This window comes from Sus scrofa, chromosome 8 (genome assembly GCF_054392235.1).
Source record: "Sus scrofa isolate SSC_HxYL_T2T_F1_AM1 chromosome 8, Sscrofa_HxYL_maternal_Yorkshire_Landrace_v2.0, whole genome shotgun sequence".
NCBI lineage: Eukaryota > Metazoa > Chordata > Mammalia > Artiodactyla > Suidae > Sus > Sus scrofa.
In genome coordinates, this window is record NC_139390.1 from 118,009,431 (window position 1) to 118,027,442 (window position 18,012).

Below are 18,012 nucleotides of genomic sequence, written 5' to 3' on the forward strand. Positions count from 1 at the left end.
TCCAGGATAGGGGTCAAATCGGAGCTACAGCTGCCAGCCTATACCACAGCCACAGCAATGCTAGATCTAAGTCATGTCTTCGACCTACACCACAGCTCGCAGCAATGCCAGATCCTTAACCCACTGAGGGAGGCCAGGGATCAAACCTGTATCCTCATAGATACTAGTCAGATTTGTTTCTGCTGAGCCACACGGGAACTCCAGAATTTTTTAAAGGACCTCAAGAAATCTGATAAGGGAGATACAAAAACAACTCTACTAAATGTGAAAGATGCAAGAATAAAGGTCTGCGTGAAGTTCTATAAGATCCCAGAAGTTGGATAGTCTTTATTTAACATGGTGCTATCTTGTATATAAGAAGATTGATTAAAAAGAAAATTAAGCCAATTTTTTATATTGCTTTCCTTTTTTTAACATCCTGCCTCCCCTTCCTCCTTTCAACATGCATTTCTTTTATTATAGGTCTGACTTCATTATATAATTTTACTTTGCCCTGTAAAATAATAATCACATAATAAGGATGATTTTCACATGTTTTTAAATTTCTTCTTTCCCTTTTAAGCAATTAATTTTCAAGCTCATTTTTTATTTTGAATTCAGAAATATCACCCACCTCCTTTTATAATATAAATATGGATGCTCTCTACTCCTGGGAATGGAAGTTCTATTCTTAAATGCACTGTTGTCATGGACAACAATAAAAATAACCCTCTGATAAGACAGCACAAGCTTTGAGTTAAAATTATTTTGTTTCCACACATTAGTGAGGTTTTTCTCTCCACATTTTTGTTGATTAGGCCTTTCATTCCCTCTTCTTTATACCTTTTTCCACATGGATGGAAAATGAGAAGTCAGGGTGAGGGATATAACCCACAACCAATGGGCAGGAACTAACTGGCCCTCAACCACGCAGCCAACATGCTCTAACAAACAAAGCTGACCAAATTCAAGAGTGGCTCGGGATAGATTTTATCATAATAACTATTTTCAGTTTCAGACAAAATAACCAAGTTCTCTGAGACCCTTGGGTTCATGTCATGTTTATCAAACATGCCTGATCAGAAGAATCACCAGATGGCATTCAACTGATAGGCCTCTCCCCTAAAAAGTCAGATTAGGTAGATCAAGGGTGGGATCCAAAAATATTTTCTTTTAACAAAAATCTAAAATTATCCTAACAACCAGACAAATTTAAGACAGCTTTAACATATCACCCTAAGTCATTGTCATCTACTACATATTTAATTAACTTATAGACTTCATAATATAATTCACTAATGATATAATGCAATCCATGCCTCTTCCTGACAGCAAACACTCAGTGTACTCAAGACATTCCAAAATAAATGATGTGTACCTTTCTATATGTTCCCTTTTAAGAAAAATCGTTATTCAATAACATAAACAAGGAAGAGTTATTTACACCAGTATATACAAATCTGAAGAAAGGAATGGAAACATTATACAAAAAATGAAAAGAAATAACAAATATGCATTAGCCACAAACTTTAAACCCAAAACTAATTGGATATACTCAGCATTTTACTCTCCCTCCCTGATCCACTCTCACAGTTTGTTTTTTGTAGCTAGAGCAATTCAGACCTTGTAGCTGCTGAACTCATAAACATTCAAACAAACTTCACCAGCACTTTCCACGCATCTAGAATGTCTCATTCTCAACTTAGGATTTCTCCATTTCTTGCCAAGTGAAAATATTCCCAGGCTTGCAGACCTCTTATTTTTGGAGACCTTACTCCATATTACATCAAACGTATTAAGATGATGCTTCAATCACATTAAATATAATTTTTCTATAAATCTCTTCTAACTTTTTATAAATTATTATAATCTGCCTTTTGATACTATTTGACTACATACACACAAAAACTAATTAAATTCACAGTTGGCTGATTTCTCAGCAATTACCATGAGCATTTTAAGATTCTTCAAAAGGGAATATGTCACCTGCAAATTGTTTTCAAATGCAAAAATTTTATAAATAATAAAATTAAAAATTAATGAGTGGCAGATATTTTATTGAATATTAGTCTCAAATTTGTAATCCTTCCTTCTATTTAGAATCAAATGGAGGGGTTATTTTTAGGTACTAAACAATTAACAGGTCTCTGAAAAGATTGGAGGCCCTGTACATTGTCCCTACAATGCTCAATGGCCTTGCCCCATTCATGCAATGAAATAAATCAACCCATCTAATGTTCCTCCTTTCACTGTCCTATGCCTGGTCCAGAAATTCTTCACCTTTGAAGTAAACAAGATAATGTTCCTGGAGTGATCAGGTTTGATGATCTAAGAACAGATCTGAGAGAGCATCCTTTACGTCCAGAAATGGTTAACAAATTTTCATAGTTTTATTTGGGGGCCTGTTGCTCTTTTCTGAACCTTACAAAATCTTTCTAGATACTTAGACCTTCCTGCTGTTGCCATCCGTCATCAGGTGTCAGTTGAATTGCAGAGGACCTACACTTGGAAGGTGACAAGGGCAAGCCAGGGTAAATATAATCAAAGCCATCTAAATTAACTTGCTAACTTACCTTCTCAAATGATAGATACATGTGCTTGTGAACCTATTAGGACTCTGATCCTTTGTGCTTATGTGCACAATTAACTTTAGAACGAAGTGTTGAATACCTCTCAGACACATATCCAAGTGAAACAATTCATTGTCAATATGTACTAAGTCAATTACCATCTTGGAGGACCAGGATCAATCTGACCCTCAAATCCCGATTTGGATAAAAAATTTTATTTTTCTCATTCTTAGTTTGACAACAACAGAGAGATCTAAGAATAACATAGCATGCCAGCAAGTCTCCTTTCTCACTAGTTGTGTCTGAGTTGGGAGCCTAAATGCTGACAATCTTACATGTAACCTTGCACTGCTAAGATCTGCAGACTTAACTGTGTTTAGGTAGTTCAGATAAGCTTTGCATAAGCATCTAAATTTCTTGGTGCTCATGGAAAATGAACCAGATTTCTCTCCTTTTGAGATTCACTTATGTCTGACTCTAATGCATTCATGTAGGAATAATAGGAGGTCTTGCTTTACATATCTAAGCTTACCATTAATATTAAACAATGAATTTAATGTTGTCAGCCACGTGGTCCTTCATTCATTCCAGTGAGCAGGAATCTTTTGTGTTTATTTTATTTCCAGCTGGTAGAATGCTATGCTATTTGCTTTTTCTTAAAACAACTGCTGTCTTTCTCTGGGGAATTGAGGCATTTCATGGAAAAGTGCAATCACGATTCCAAAAGACTGAATATATGGTTTGATATAAAAACCATAAAATTGTTCAGGGGGTCAGGACGTTGTAATGTAACATCAGAGAGGCTGCTGATGACAGGCTTTGTTTCCCTGGTCTAGTTAAAATCCAGTTACTGCTTCCGTTTTTTTATATACTGGCTTCCTGTTAACATTGATTATATGCTGTTAACTTTCCTTTACCAAATTAAACTTGCAAGTTGAAAAGCTGCACGCTCTAGGATCATTTCTTTCCTCATAATTGGTTTGCTTGCAATGGTCACTTACCTGGTGAGCCTATGGGTTCATGAGTCCAAAGGATACATTTCTAGAGAAGATGTTTTCTGAATCCCTAGAAGAACTTGCAAACACATAGTCCCTTTTCTGTAAAATCAAAAAAAGTTAGGCTTCTCATACTGGTAAGCTGACCAAGAATATATAATACTTTAAAACAAACTTTAAAACCAAATTTTTTTAAACCCTAAATAAGTTTTCCACTAAAAAAACCAACAACAAAAAAATTGAACAATGTCTTAACCTTCTAGTATCTTTTAGGCACTGCAATATTTGCTTCTACCCACATCCTTCATTTCATTCTCACAATTTTTTTTTTTTTTTTGTCTTTTTGTCTTTTGGGGGCTGCACCCACGGCATATAGAGATTTCCAGGCTAGGGGTCAAATCAAAACTATAGCTGCTGGCCTACACCACAGCCACAGCAACGCCAGATCAGAGCCACATCTTACACGACCTACACCACAGCTCCCGGCAACGCCAGATCCTTAACCCACTGATTGAGGCCAGGGATCAAACCTGCGTCCTCATGGATACTTGCCAGATTCGTTTCCCAAGAGCCACCATGGAGCTCCTCATTCTCACAACTTTTTACAGGTGAGGAAATTCTGGGATAGAGTAACCTTGGGTAACCGGCTCAAGATCACATAGGTATTAAGCCACTGACTTGGGATTTGATCTGATCTCTATAATTTAAAAAATGTTCCTCATTTACTAATTATGATCTCCACAAGAGATAATACATAAACTTATCATGAACTCACTCCCCAGTTTCCGCAGCTCCACCTGGTGTCAAAGTTCACACAGTTTTTTCTTTGACCATCTGTAAACTTAGATCCCTTAACTTCAATGTCCTCATCTATTAAAGGGGGGGGGGGACATGCATAAGCACTTCATGAGCTGTAACAAGGATTACATAGGATGACCTGTGCAGAATGCCTGGCAGACCACTCACGATCTGTCCAGAACTCTTTCCTCTTGCCCTCTGATAGCTCTATCTGCCACCCACCAAACAACCGAAAGGGCTGGCTAGTTAGCTTTTCTAATGTTCCCTTTTTTAGCGCAGGCTTCCTCGATATCCTCTTGAAGAGAAACGGGGACATTCCTTTCCTGTTACAAAGTAATGTCACAGAAATGTAGGAAGGTTCTTAAATCTCTTTTTACCATACTGGAAACTCCCACTTTCTTAGGTCACTAGTTAACAATTACACTTCTAAATAAAAGCTTAATTATTTAAGAGAAAATATCCCCAGCACATAAACGGCCTGCTTATAATTCAGGATTCTTTGCTTAAATATCTCAGTTTCTCTCTAAAAAAAAAAAAGTAGCCAAAAATAACCACTTTTAAAATATTTTAACTGTGAACTTCAATAAAAAAAAATTTAGGCAGAGATATAATTGCTTTCATCAGGGAATCTAATAGACACTTGTTTATGTTTGCACATGCAGTAAATTAAGAGTTGACTGAATTTTATTCTTAAAGGACTTATGAATTAAAGGTGACTGCCTATGGAGTTCCTGTTGTGGCTCAGTGGTGATGAATGTGACTAATATCCGGGAAGACACAGGTTGGATCCCTGGCCCCTGCTCAGTGGGTTGGGAATATGGCATTGCCATGGGCAGAGGTGTGGGTAGCAGACGTGGCTCAGACTCCAGGTTGCTGTGGCTGTGGTGTAGGCTGGCAGCTGCAGCTCCAACTTGACCCCTAGCCTGGGAATTTCCATATGCCACCAGTGCAGCCCTAAAAATTAAAAAAAAATAATAATAAAATAAAGTTGACTGCTTAATGAACAAGCCAAGCAAATGCTACAGGAGATGTTGGGACTCCAGTTTAGAGAGGACACCAGGGCTTTGCTATTTTCAACATGCTCGAGTAGAAATGAAAAAACATCAATTGAGTCTTGCCTAGCATTTGGTGAACTACCAAAGAAAATAAAAATAAAACAAAATAAAATAAAATAAAATAAAATTGTTTCTACACACATTTGATCACCACTAACCACCTGAAGGATAGATATTATATCCTTTTATAGATTAAGAAAAGGAGGCCCCCAGAGAATAAGTGGCTGGCTCAAGGTTATGCAACAAGCAGATAGTAGAAATGGGAATTAAATCAGCTCTTCTGATTCTAAATCCGTCACTATTTCCAGCACATATACTATAAGTAAAACAAGAAGCCACAAGATATGCTAAATGAAACATCATTCTTTACATTGACATCTAAGGGTAACAAATTAATAATAATAATAAAATGTATTTCCTTTATTACTTATTAAATTAATTACTTAATTTTATGAAATAGATGACTAATCATGCATCATTATCTTAATTAAATTATTGGAATGATTTTAAATAAATTACTAATGACAGAAAATGTAAAGGAAATTGGTTCCTTAATCCTTGTTCAAAATTTTATCTTAGAAAGTCCAGAAGCTATTTCCTGTTTGAGGTTTCTGATCTTTTTTTATTTTCATATTAAACATTTTAAAAGTTGTATTAACTCGGTTAGTGGGACTCATCTGCTGTGCCTGGAGACTTTTTCCTGCACTGCCCTAGGCTAGAAACACACCCTGACTGGGTGAGATTGCTAAATGTCTCCAATTCAATACTGTCTCTGAATGGTCTATCATTTGAAAATAGCCCAGGTAAAAATACCCAGGTCACTTTCCAGCTTAAATGCTAAGTGGCTCCCGTGGGCTTCAAAGAATCAAGGCTTGTTCTCTGCAACTTTTCCAGCTTCATTCCCCAAGGATGAAATCACCCCAAGGATTGAAATCACCGTCAGACTCAGGCTTGGTGGGGCCTGTAGTGGGACTCATCCGCACCTATAATTGGGGGAAGGAAAAGTCTTTAAGAAAGAGGAAACGAAATGAGATAGGAGGAGTTCCCGTCATGGCTCAGCAGTTAAGGAGCCTGACTAGTATCCATAAGGACTCGGGTTCCATCCCTGGCCTTGTCTCAGTGGGTTAAGGATCCGGTGTTGCCATGAGCTGTGGTGTAGGCCAGCAGCTGCATCTGCGATTCAACCCCTTAGCTTGGAAAAGTTGCTTGGCTTATCTTTGCTTTACTTTTCTCAACTCTAAAATGTAGTTAATAATAAAATCACCTATTTCACCAGGCTGTTCTTGGAGGTTTAAATACAGCGGCTTATGTCAAGCACCTTCACAGCACCTTAGACTAAGAAAATCTGATAAACTTAAGCTCCTTCCCTTTATTTATCTAACACACAATAGTTATATTTATAGTACATCACAGGAGACAGAGATATGCTAAAATCAGTCCTTGCCAACCTGATTTCTAGCCAACAATTGACTAGATTTTTCTGTACTGGTATGAATGTTTCTCACACTACTTATCATGATGTATTTCTTATTAACTCTTACTTTGTTAGTCCATAAAACCCTGAGTTTCTCACATAAAATTGAGTACATTTACCAGTGGCCCATACGTCAGACGGCTTCAATTAATGGACATAAATTATCACATTTAATTGTATTTACCAAAGCAATAAATAAGTGTTTCAATTGAACTTACTTTGGATTCAACTTTGACTTGCTTCAGTTCACTAATTTTGTCACTGTTCACTAGTCTCCTATTGGATATAGAATCTGTTCTTTAGATTCTATAGATTTAGATTTTGCATGAAGACTATTAAGTCCGGTAGTTTAAATAACAATCCAGTAGTTAAATTGTCCTGTGTTCTTTTAAAATAATTCTCAAACCCAAATCTGAAATGTCAGGTATGGGAAACTTTATACAACTATATTTTCCAAAACTGCTTGAAAATTTGTGGGAAATTTTTGATGTCCTCGTTATATTATAAAAATGCTATATTATAAAAATGACAGTGTCACCACCGATGACGATGGTATCAGTGGCCTCAATTAATTCAGCTTCAGAACGCTTGATTGACTTTTTTAAATCTTATTTGTATCCTAATTACCTTTCCACATAATATCTTCTCATTGTCTTCAGACCCTAAATCTAGAAATACCTTCTTTTTTCTGTGTGTACATAAAATGCACTCAAATCTGAAACTTGGTTAAGAAGATGATAAGCTAGAAATTCAGAGGCACAGCCAAATCTTGGATTTACCACTAAGCCCGAGTGAATAATTTAACCCTACCTGACAATATTCTTTAAGATATTATTAAAATTGCTGGAGTTCCTGTCATGGCTCAGGGGTTAACGAACCTGACTAGCATCCATGGGAACATGGGTGGGTTCGATCCCTGGCATCGCTCAGTGGGTTAAGGATCCAGCATTGCATGAGCTGTGGTGTTTGTCGCAGATGTGGCTGGGATCCTGCGTTGCTGTGGCTCTGGCACAGGCCAGCAGCTACAGCTCCAGTTTGATCCCTAGCCTGGGAACCTCCATATGCCATGGGTGTGGCACAAAAAAGACCAAAAAAAAAAAAAGACAAAAAGAAGATAGTATTAAAATTGCAACCACTTACATTTTGTATAGTACTTTATTTCACATTTTAAAATAAATATTCTATTATTTCCTAACATTTTCATAATTTTCATAATTAACACATTTCATACAAGAAAGGGGAAAAAAAGACCATGAGTAAAGTAATGGGAATTTCTGCCCATGTTTTCAAGAGGCAGTAAAGCAACAGACACAGATTTTTCCTAACTGGACACACAGGCTTTGATTTATGCCTCATGCAATTGGCCTTGTGCTCCTTAGAGTCCTAGATGGTTTCTTAGAATCCTGGATGGCTCAATCTTTACCTCAATTGGAGAAGTCCCTTCAGGAAGCTTTCACTCCCAGAGTGGTCATGCTGCTGATATTATTTCTCTGATGAGTTGTGTCAAATTGTTGGAAACTAGTAAACAAAATGATGCTCAAGTACCTCCAAATGATTTAGACAATCAGTTCTAAATACATATGAGACATTGTCCATTCTTCTCTTCTTAAAGGCATTCTCCATGGGCAAACACAAGAGGAGAAATATTTTCCACTATAATCTCCTCAAAGTTGGAAGAGTCAATGCAGCTAGAAATGTCGCATAACTCTCCCCATTTTTTATGCCATAAATGTGTCAACAGCAAAGACCAAGGGGGCTCCTGGGGTGCCCATAACTGTGTGTCTGTTGTGCTCTTTCAATTACAAATGTATTTCTCCTTTATTTTTGTTGTTGTTAAAGGTATCTGAAAAGCAGTATCTGTGATGGGGTGTGGTACTTCTGTGAAATGAATCAGAATCAGAATCTCGACTACCAAGTTTCAGGAAATGCTGGGTTCAATTAATCTGGTGCATTAGTAACCAGGCCCTGCAGTAAAATCAGCATTGCTCCTGAGTCCCGTTATCCCACTTACAATTATACGACCTTTATTGCATTGCCTCTTTATACCTCACACTTCCATTTCGTCATCCATAAAATGAGGAGACTACAAGGCAATGTATTTAAAGCTCTGTAACCTCCAATGATTGATTCTTCCTGGAAAACAAAATAATACATTGATTTCTGAGTTTTACTAGCTATTCTGGTCTGTCCTCATTTGCTTGAAATTCCAGTGTACAGCACACAGCCTCTGGTTTTGAGTTTTAACAAAATGTATAGTACTTTTAACGTCAGCCATCCACCTTAAACTTGTAAACTCCTCTAGCATTTCTCTGAACAGGTGAGAAAACAACTGATCTTCAAATCATGCAGCAACTAACTAGTCCTGTCTGGGTTATGTCCTACACTTGTGGGAAAAGAACATAAAAGAATTTTGCAGCATGTAAAAAAATGTATAAAGAGGAAAAAAACACATTTTTCTTAAAAGAATTCTTAACTTTTATTTTACTAAGTATATGTTATTGATATAGAGTTCTAAATTATATAGTATAAGGTTTTTCAATATTGCATATTTCAAAGTATTGGATTATAATTTACTTACAAAATTTCAGCTCAAGTCTCCCTTTATTCTGATAACACATACTGTCAGGTCCAGGTAGTTTTTAGTAGCAAATACATTGTGATAGGGTTTCAAGAAAAATGGAATCTGCTTCTATGCAGCTCATTAAACCACAAGTTGCGTGAATTGAAGTGAGAATTAAATGTGTTCCCTCTCATTTAACGTAAATAGTCTTTAAATATAGACATTAGAAGAATAACCAACTCAAAAAGAAGCTGACTGTCCATTATGGAGTGACCGTATGGTGGCGTCAAACTGTAATTATAGAGCATTCACTTTTAAATACTGTATTAATTACATAGATGAAAACAAATGGACTTTATATGTTGTGTTTTGTTTAGAATGGTCATTTTTTTAAAAGGTCTAAAATAAAATGTCAAGGCTATTGTTTCTATTTTGTTCCCATTCGTTTATGGCTCTTTTAAGATTGGGTAATGTGAACCTCACCATAGCCTTTCATGTAAAGTTTTAAAAAACTCTGGATTCTTTCTTTATCAGCAAATAAAGATAAGAGCAGCATGCTAAAAATGCCAATTTTGCTTCTTGTCTTGAAAGGTGCTAATGTGCTTTCCAAAGCAGATTTTCTTTTCTTAAGTCCAAAGGCTCAGTAATATCACCTTAATAATCTTTTCATCTTGAATAGCACGATTCTTTGAAAATATTAATTACGGAACCATTCATGATATTATTCTGAAATTATGTTATACCACTTGTAACACTTTAGCGAATTCAAAATGTTGTACAAAGAGAAATCAATATTATTAAAGGGCTATTGACCAAGAAAGAATTTTTCAGAAACATCACTGTTCTAAGCATAAGTGAGTACAACAAGCTTGAACACTAATTAGGTACTGAAAACAACAAGCTTTATTTGGGTGGAGAGACATGTCATTAGTCATAGGTCCTATGAGTGGAAAAATTTTAAGATACTTGAATCATGATCTTTAAAAATAAATGCAGCTATCTATAATAAGTCCCTCTTTTTAATCAGGTTTTTGGTACACTTAATTGATGCATTCTTGTAGCAAATAACTATGTAATGAAGAGAGATGATTAAAAACAAGTAACATGCTTATTTTAAAACCCAACCATTTCCATTGATGTAATGGGAATAACAGATCTTAAATCATAAGCATTGTATTGTAAATAATATAAGGTTTTTGACTTTTCATGTATGCTTCAAAACCCTAACCACATTGTCTCACTTATTTGTAATCCATCAACCCAGGTGACAAATAGTCTTCTATATTTACCCACTCAGAATATACAAGAAGCATACTGTATTAGCAGCTGAGACTACAAACGCTACTGTCAATCAAACGGTCTGGCAGAGTACCATATTTCTTGTCACCAAGAGGCTTAAAGCAAAGAATCTGTGCCTAATTCTTTTAAACCTTATAGGTCAAAAGGTTTTAAAATTATTTTTGACACCATTTCTTTGCTTTGTCAACAGGCCTGAGTACTTTTTGTCTTGTAAAGGATATCAAAAACGACTCATTCTAACATCGCAAATTTATGGGTTTGAAGACATCACTTTTCACAGTAACATAATTCTGCAGGCAGATTAGATGATTGCTATGCCTCAGAAAGATGTTGATGTGATTTTGAAAACTGTGTCCTCAAAGCTTGGCTGCCCGGTACCTAGAACTTGGCCAAGTGGCCCGTGGGCCCTCAGATGTGTTTTTGGCCATGGTAAAGGCTATGGCTCTGGAGTGGGTCCTCCTGACTTAGTGAAGGGAATTGCAGCATCTAGAGATAGTACCAATTCCCTGTGGCCTCTATTAAATCACAGGGTAACATTTTAACAGTTCTTTTGAATTAACGCCTCAAATCACAAGAGTTCATGCGCTTTCTGTTTGAAGAATCAGATTCACTCTCTCCTTGTACAGGGAGCATCTGAATACACATCTTATTCCCTTGAGCTTTTTCTCCTCTCTCACTTGCCTGGTAGTCAAGCCACTTCAGTGCAGCTTCTGTTCTTTTCTGAAGACTTTCCCCTCTTTCTCCACATCTGAAACCCTACCTTTCCATCCTATGCACTGAGTTGTATCGGTGAGTTTCTCTTGTCCAGATACACTTCTCTTCCTTTGATTCCTGACACTCCTGCTGAGGTTATTTTCCCGCTCAACAGTCTCTTTTGCTCAGACTAGCTCAGAGAAAAGTCTCCTCATTCTGGGAAGCAAATCTATTTCTTGCCTGCTTTGTCTAATCTTCTCACTCTAATATCAATAAACCATCTTCATGACCTTACACGTGATACGTCCTCTTTCTGAGACCTTAGTGACTCCACTCCCTTATTAAAAGTCTCTCTTTTGAAGCTTCTCTTGACACACTGAAATGCAATGACCAGCTCCTCCTGGCCTTACCTGGACTAAACATGAGATATTTTCACAGGCTTTCAGTTACCACCCAAAAGTGATACACAGTGCAAGGATTTGGGGTTTTCTTTCTCTCTTTCTTTCTTCCTTCCTTCCTTTCTTTCTTTCTCTCTCTCTCTTTCTCTTTCTTTCTTTCTTTCTTTCCTTCTTTCTCTTTCTTTCTTTCTTTCTTTCTTTCCTTCTTTCTCTTTCTTTCTTTCTTTCTTTCTTTCTTTCTCTTTCTTTCTGTCTGTCTGTCTGTCTGTCTGTGTTCTTATACTGTAGGGTGTATACTCTTCATGTCAGTCTCTGGGGATGTGGTTGAACAACTGTAGAGCCCTAGAAATTACACACCATGCAGCAATGCATCACACGCAGTAGCTACACAATTACCATTTGTATGATGATGTTGGTGAATGCTTAGAATGATCAGGTTTCTTCACACTCCACCTGACTTGAGGAGGATTATTCCTTGTTTTTCCACTTCTTAGGAGGCTGGGGGGTACCATGTAGTCAATAAAGAGGAAGAGTGGCTGTCATACTCACTCATACACTTAAACAGGAAAGAGAAATTTTAAAATATTTAAGTACGCTATAATTAAAATAATTCATGTAATTACGCAAACATATATATTATTCAAATATATATAATATGTATTATACAATAAAAATAAATCCCGCCAGGAGTTCCCGTCATGGCCTCAGTGGTTAACAAATCCGACTAGGAACCATGAGGTTGCGGGTTCGGTCCCTGCCCTTGCTCAGTGGGTTAACGATCCGGCGTGGCCGTGAGCTGTGGGGTAGGTTGCAGACGTGGCTCGGATCCCACGTTGCTGTGGCTCTGGCATAGGCCGGTGGCTACAGCTCCGATTCGATCCCTAGCCTGGGAACCTCCATGTGCCGCAGGTGTGGCCCTAGAAAAGGCTAAATAAATAAATAAATAAATAAATCTCCCCAAATTACACAATTAATTACACCTTATAGTTGTCTTCAAATTCTCTCTTGCTCATCCCAGATTTTCAACACTTGGAAAAGCAATCACTATTATAGTAATGGTTGCTTTATTATGAAAGTTTTATTTTTTAAAATACCTTCCTCAATAAAAATTGAGTTTACTGAATCTATTGCATATTTTCCAAATCTTGTATTTTTTTACTCGTAAGTAATAGCTGTATACACGAAGCCATAGCTTAGGTTTGTTGCTATTGTGAATATGTTATAAAGCAAAGGATTTTGTGGTTTTTAATTTTCACCATGTTTCATCCAAATGGCATTTGGCAAGCTACACATTCATAAATTTGGGCTATAATTGCTGTATAAATAAGTAATAAGTAATACACATATTGTCCTGAAGCGTTTTTCAATTAGCTCTCAGATGTGTTTGATTTTTTTTTTTCCATATGAAAAGAATGCCACAATTACCAACCTGTGTACTATGATGATGTAGGGCGGGGTAGTAAATCTTACCTGTGTTTGCCAATAAGCCATTTTTAATAATTTTGTTTCTACAATTTTATTTCTAGAGCCTAAAATATTATGAAAAAAATTTCCTAGATATTTGTCTCCTTATTTCCTTTCCTAGATTTGGTTTTAAAGAAAAAGAAAAGAAAGAAAGCAGCCTATGACTTAAAAACGTAAAGCTCCCTTCCTAAATCTATGGTAAAACCCATGCCTTTCACTTTTGCAAAGAATTTTGCAATAGACCCTCTATCACATTAAAAGTTCTATAGACATATTACATGTAGAAAAGGCCATTGGGAGTTCCCGTTGTGGCTTAGTGGTAACGAATCGGACTAGTATCCATGAGGACACGGGTTTGATCCTGGCCTCAATCAGTGTGTTAAGGATCCAGCGTTGCCATGAGCTGTGGTGTAGGTTGCAGACAAGGTTCATAGCTGTGGATGTGGCATAGGATAGAAGGCAGATTGGACCACCAGCCTGGGAACTTCCATATGCTGCTAGTACAGCCCTAAAAAGACCAAAAAAAAAGGGGTGGGGAGGGGAGAGAGAGTGGAAGAAAGACAGAAAGAGAAAGACAGACAAGGCCATCATCTTATAAAAATTAATCTGGGGAGTTCCCATTGTGGCTCAATGATTAGTGAATCCAACTAAGAACCATGAGGTTGTGAGTTCGATTCCTGGCCTTGCTCAGTGGGTTAAAGATCCGGCGTTGCCTGCGGTGAGCTGTGGTGTAGGTCGAAGAACGTGGCTTGGGTCCTGCTTTGCTGTGGCTCCAGCATAGGCCAGTGGCTACAGCTCCAATTTGACTCCTAGCCTGGGAACCTCCATATGGCGCCAGAGTGGCCCTAGAAAAGACAAAAAATAAATAATTAATCTGCTTTTAAGAAATTTCTTGAGTAAGGGTATTTTGCATGGAGTGTACAGACTGTTTAGGGATATGCATGTAGGTATTAAAAACTACCCCCAAAATTTAAAGTTTAGAATAAATCCATGAATGGCCCTGGTGCAGCTTTCTTAGCTTCCGAGGCATCTCATATCTGTGGGACCCTACGCCAAATGACGTTGTGATACAGTTTTAGCGGGAACTTTTACAAAGCCATGCCTTGTACTCAACTGAAACCTAGAGAGAACAGTATGATGATGAGGTTCTAGTGTACTGTTCGCCCTTTTATATGGATATATTTTCCTACAAGTCTAACCAACAGAAACTCATCGCTGGGTCAAGGTTGAGTTGCATTTGAGCCCTGGGGAGATAGCTTTTCCTTCTTCCTCTCGCCTTTCAGCTTTCAATGGCCCTGCTTTAAAAAGAGGCAAACAGTTTTTTGAGATAGAGTTGGCTTTAAAGACGTTATTTACATTACAGATTTAGGATTTTCTTCCTAAAAAGACTACAGATAATATTCCTATCTTTCATAAATAATACAACTGAAATTATTACCCATTTGAAAAAAATTCCCATTACGTCTTGAGCATAAAGACAATTCAATATGTATGGAGTTTATTGAAGGAAAATTAGCATGTAACTGTGAAATAGCAAGTTAATAAATAAAGTCTAATGATAATTTACCATGGTGAAATTAGCACTGATATATGTGAACCATTACAAGCCAGCTCTCTTGAAAAGGCATTTGCTGTTCTTCTTACATAGCAACTGCGTGATTCACATTATTCTCTCTGTACTTTTATGTGATGAATTCTCATTACAGAGTCTGAGAAGTTTAATTTTCCACTTAGAAAACACCACCTGAAAGAGAGCTTATCAATGTGTTCTTTTGATAGTTAATTTTTCCCTCTAACTTTATTTTATTTTACTGTCATCCAGTTGTGGACCTATCCAAGATCAAACAAAGAAGTTTCTTCTGAAAACCAAAAATGGCAACTCTGTCTATTATGGAGCATGATGTAATTGTAGCTGCTTTCCCCGGCATACATTGCTGAATAGGCCATCGCTTAGCCTATAGCTGATGAGACACGATTGTGCAATGAGATTCAGTTCTCTTACCATAGATTATACTGCGTTGATTCTGTTTTGCTTTTGGTCAAATGCCAAAGCAACAAAAAAGCTATGCCGCTAATTAAAACAACATATTCAATCCCAACATATGCAAAAGGAAATAAATATTTAAATAAACATGGATTTGATAAAGACTGTCATGATTAAAATTATACAAAACAAAATGAAGCCCTCAGAATAATGAATTCCCTCCTCAAAATCTCCCATCTTGACTGGATTGAGAAAGTATTCAAATACCAGACTATTTAAAGATAAATAGAATAATAAATAAATAACAGAATAGAACAATTTTTAAAGTAATTCATATTATGAAATGATTTTCATCTCAAAATAGAGCCATTGACATATGCTTTTAAGTATCTTTTCCATAAAACTTATAGCATAATTTTAAAAATTTTAATGATATTAAATTATGTTTTAATTCATTGGATCATACATTTGTAAAGCCCTGTATTACTTTATTTGACAAATATTTATTGAGTACCTACTAGGTATGGGGACATTGTAGTAGGTGATGTAGTTAAAAGAATGAATAATACAGATCTTTCCTCTTCCCTTAACAGAGTTAGTAGTTCAGTGAAAGCTAATGGTAAAATGAAAGAAACAACAACAAAAAGAGTAAACAAAAAAGATAATTACTGAAGTTCTTTTGTGGTGCATTGGGTTAGGGATCTGGCATTATCCCCGCAGTGACTAGGGTCACTGCGGTGGCACGAGTTTGACCTCTGGCCCAGGAAAATCCACATGCTTCAGGTACAGCCCAAAAAAGAAAAAGACAATTACCAAATATAACTGAAGAAAATTAACTGTAGTTGAGATAGAAAATGCTGGAAGAAATCTGCTTTAGAGAGGATGATCAGGGAAGTATCTCTAAAGAGGGGATATCAAAGACGAGCCCCAAAGGGTAAAGAGGATACGATTATGCAAAAGATAGGGAGATACAGTCAAAGGAACCAATGAATAAAGAGGTTTTGTGCAAGAAGAGCTCAACGTGGTCTAGGAACTGAAAAAACATCAATGGGGATTGTCTGAGAAAAACTACCTGAGACGGAGCTGGAGAATGAAAAGGATTGGGAACTGTAGATGGGGGATGAAGAGAGGACTAGGATGGTAGCAATAGGAAAGTAGATGGGTTTAAGCTATATTTGGAAGGTGGAAGTAATAGGACAGACTGTACTGTTAAAACTTTAAAAACTTAGGGAATGAGATCCAGACAGATTAAATGTGTTGGACAAAGTCATACAGATAATGGGAGTGCTGGCCCGAAATCCCAAGTATCCCAAGTTCCAGACTTAAATGCCTCGTATGGCACCCATTGCTACAGTTTCTCACATCATTTTCCATATTTACCATATGTGGAGTACAACAGCGTCCTGAGAATCTAATCAAGATATATTTATGAGCATGTATATGAACATAAAGTGAACAAATTGAGTATAAAGTTCTAATCTTAATAAATCATAAAATTTTTCTTATCTAAGAACTTAATGACAGCTGAACTTCTGTTACAATGTTTTTTAGTCACAGACAATATTTGACACTCCAATTGTTTATTTCATGTTCTTAACAAGAACTTGGGGAGTTCTCATTGTGGAGTAGCAGAAACGAATCCGGCTAGTATCTGTGAGGATGCAGGTTCAATCCCTGGCCTCACTCAGTGGGTTAAGGATCTGGCGTTGCTGTGGTGTAGGTCACAGACGAGGCTCAGATCTCGAGTTGCTGTGGCTGTGGCATAGCCCGGCAGCTGAAACTCTGACTTGACCCTGTAGCTGGGGAACTTCCATATGCCATAGGTGTGACCCCCCCAAAAAAAAAGAAAAGAAAAGAAAAATAACAAGGACTTGATGGCAAGACTGCTGGTTGTCTGTGAAAAATACATTCTGTCCTTCATTTGGACACATAACTGCCCAGCTAGATTGCATTTCCCTGGCTCTCTTGTGGTTAAGAATAGCCACATACCAAGTTCTCGCTGATGGAATTGAAGAGAAGTGATCTGTGAGGTCTTGAGCTTGAGCTTGCTTACTCCCCTTGCCAACAGCAAGGTGGAAATCCATCCCCGCAAAGTGGAATCCAGCATAGACCTTGCAGGTGATGACAGTGCCCTTGGCATTGTCAGAAAAAAGGACTTTGAGAGAACTTGAGTCTTGAATGAACACAAGGAGCAGGGCTTCTCTGCCATGTTGCAACTCTAATGCAAGAAAGAAAGAAAACTCCTAGTTTTCAAGCCACTATGTTATAGGATTTCTGTAATTTAGCTGCCTAGCTTTATCCTAAACAATAAAGACTCACAAATCTTTACATGTCAGGACAATTATACTTCCCATGTTGGAAGCAATCCTGAACCTTAGAACAGAAAAATATGGAGAGTCCTAATTGAGTAGTCCACTGGCTTTCTATCAAAGTCCTGTTTTCAAGATGTATTGGTGGGAGTGGAGGTAATTCTGACACATTTATTCCCTGCTCATCCCACAATACACATATACAAATATTGGGATCTATTGTTCCACAGTGGCTTTCCTAGACAAAGGGAGTAGTTCTCAAATTGTATGCCATAAGTCCTCACCATCACCTTGTGTGCTTCAATCACTCACAGATCTGAAGGAAACACTGAGGAATATATTTATTAAGGCAATCAATGCCTCTGAAATAAATCATTGAGCTGTGGGGGTAGGATATTAGGTAACTTGGGCATAGGTTTCTCTTAGGAAGGCAT

General features: G+C 37.2%; 1 protein-coding gene and 1 long non-coding RNA gene across 2 annotated transcripts in view; one reads left to right on the forward strand and one right to left on the reverse strand.

Moving 5' to 3' along the window:
- Positions 1-18,012, forward strand: part of CASP6 (caspase 6) — a 1,021,045-nt gene that overhangs the window by 15,371 nt on the left and 987,662 nt on the right. The gene's annotated exons all lie outside the window — the stretch shown is intronic.
- Positions 12,000-17,385, reverse strand: LOC146401003 (uncharacterized). Its single transcript, XR_014813205.1, has 2 exons — positions 17,259-17,385; positions 12,000-12,377 (listed from the first exon to the last, which is right to left on the reverse strand). It is a non-coding gene; the product is annotated as an uncharacterized LOC146401003 (long non-coding RNA).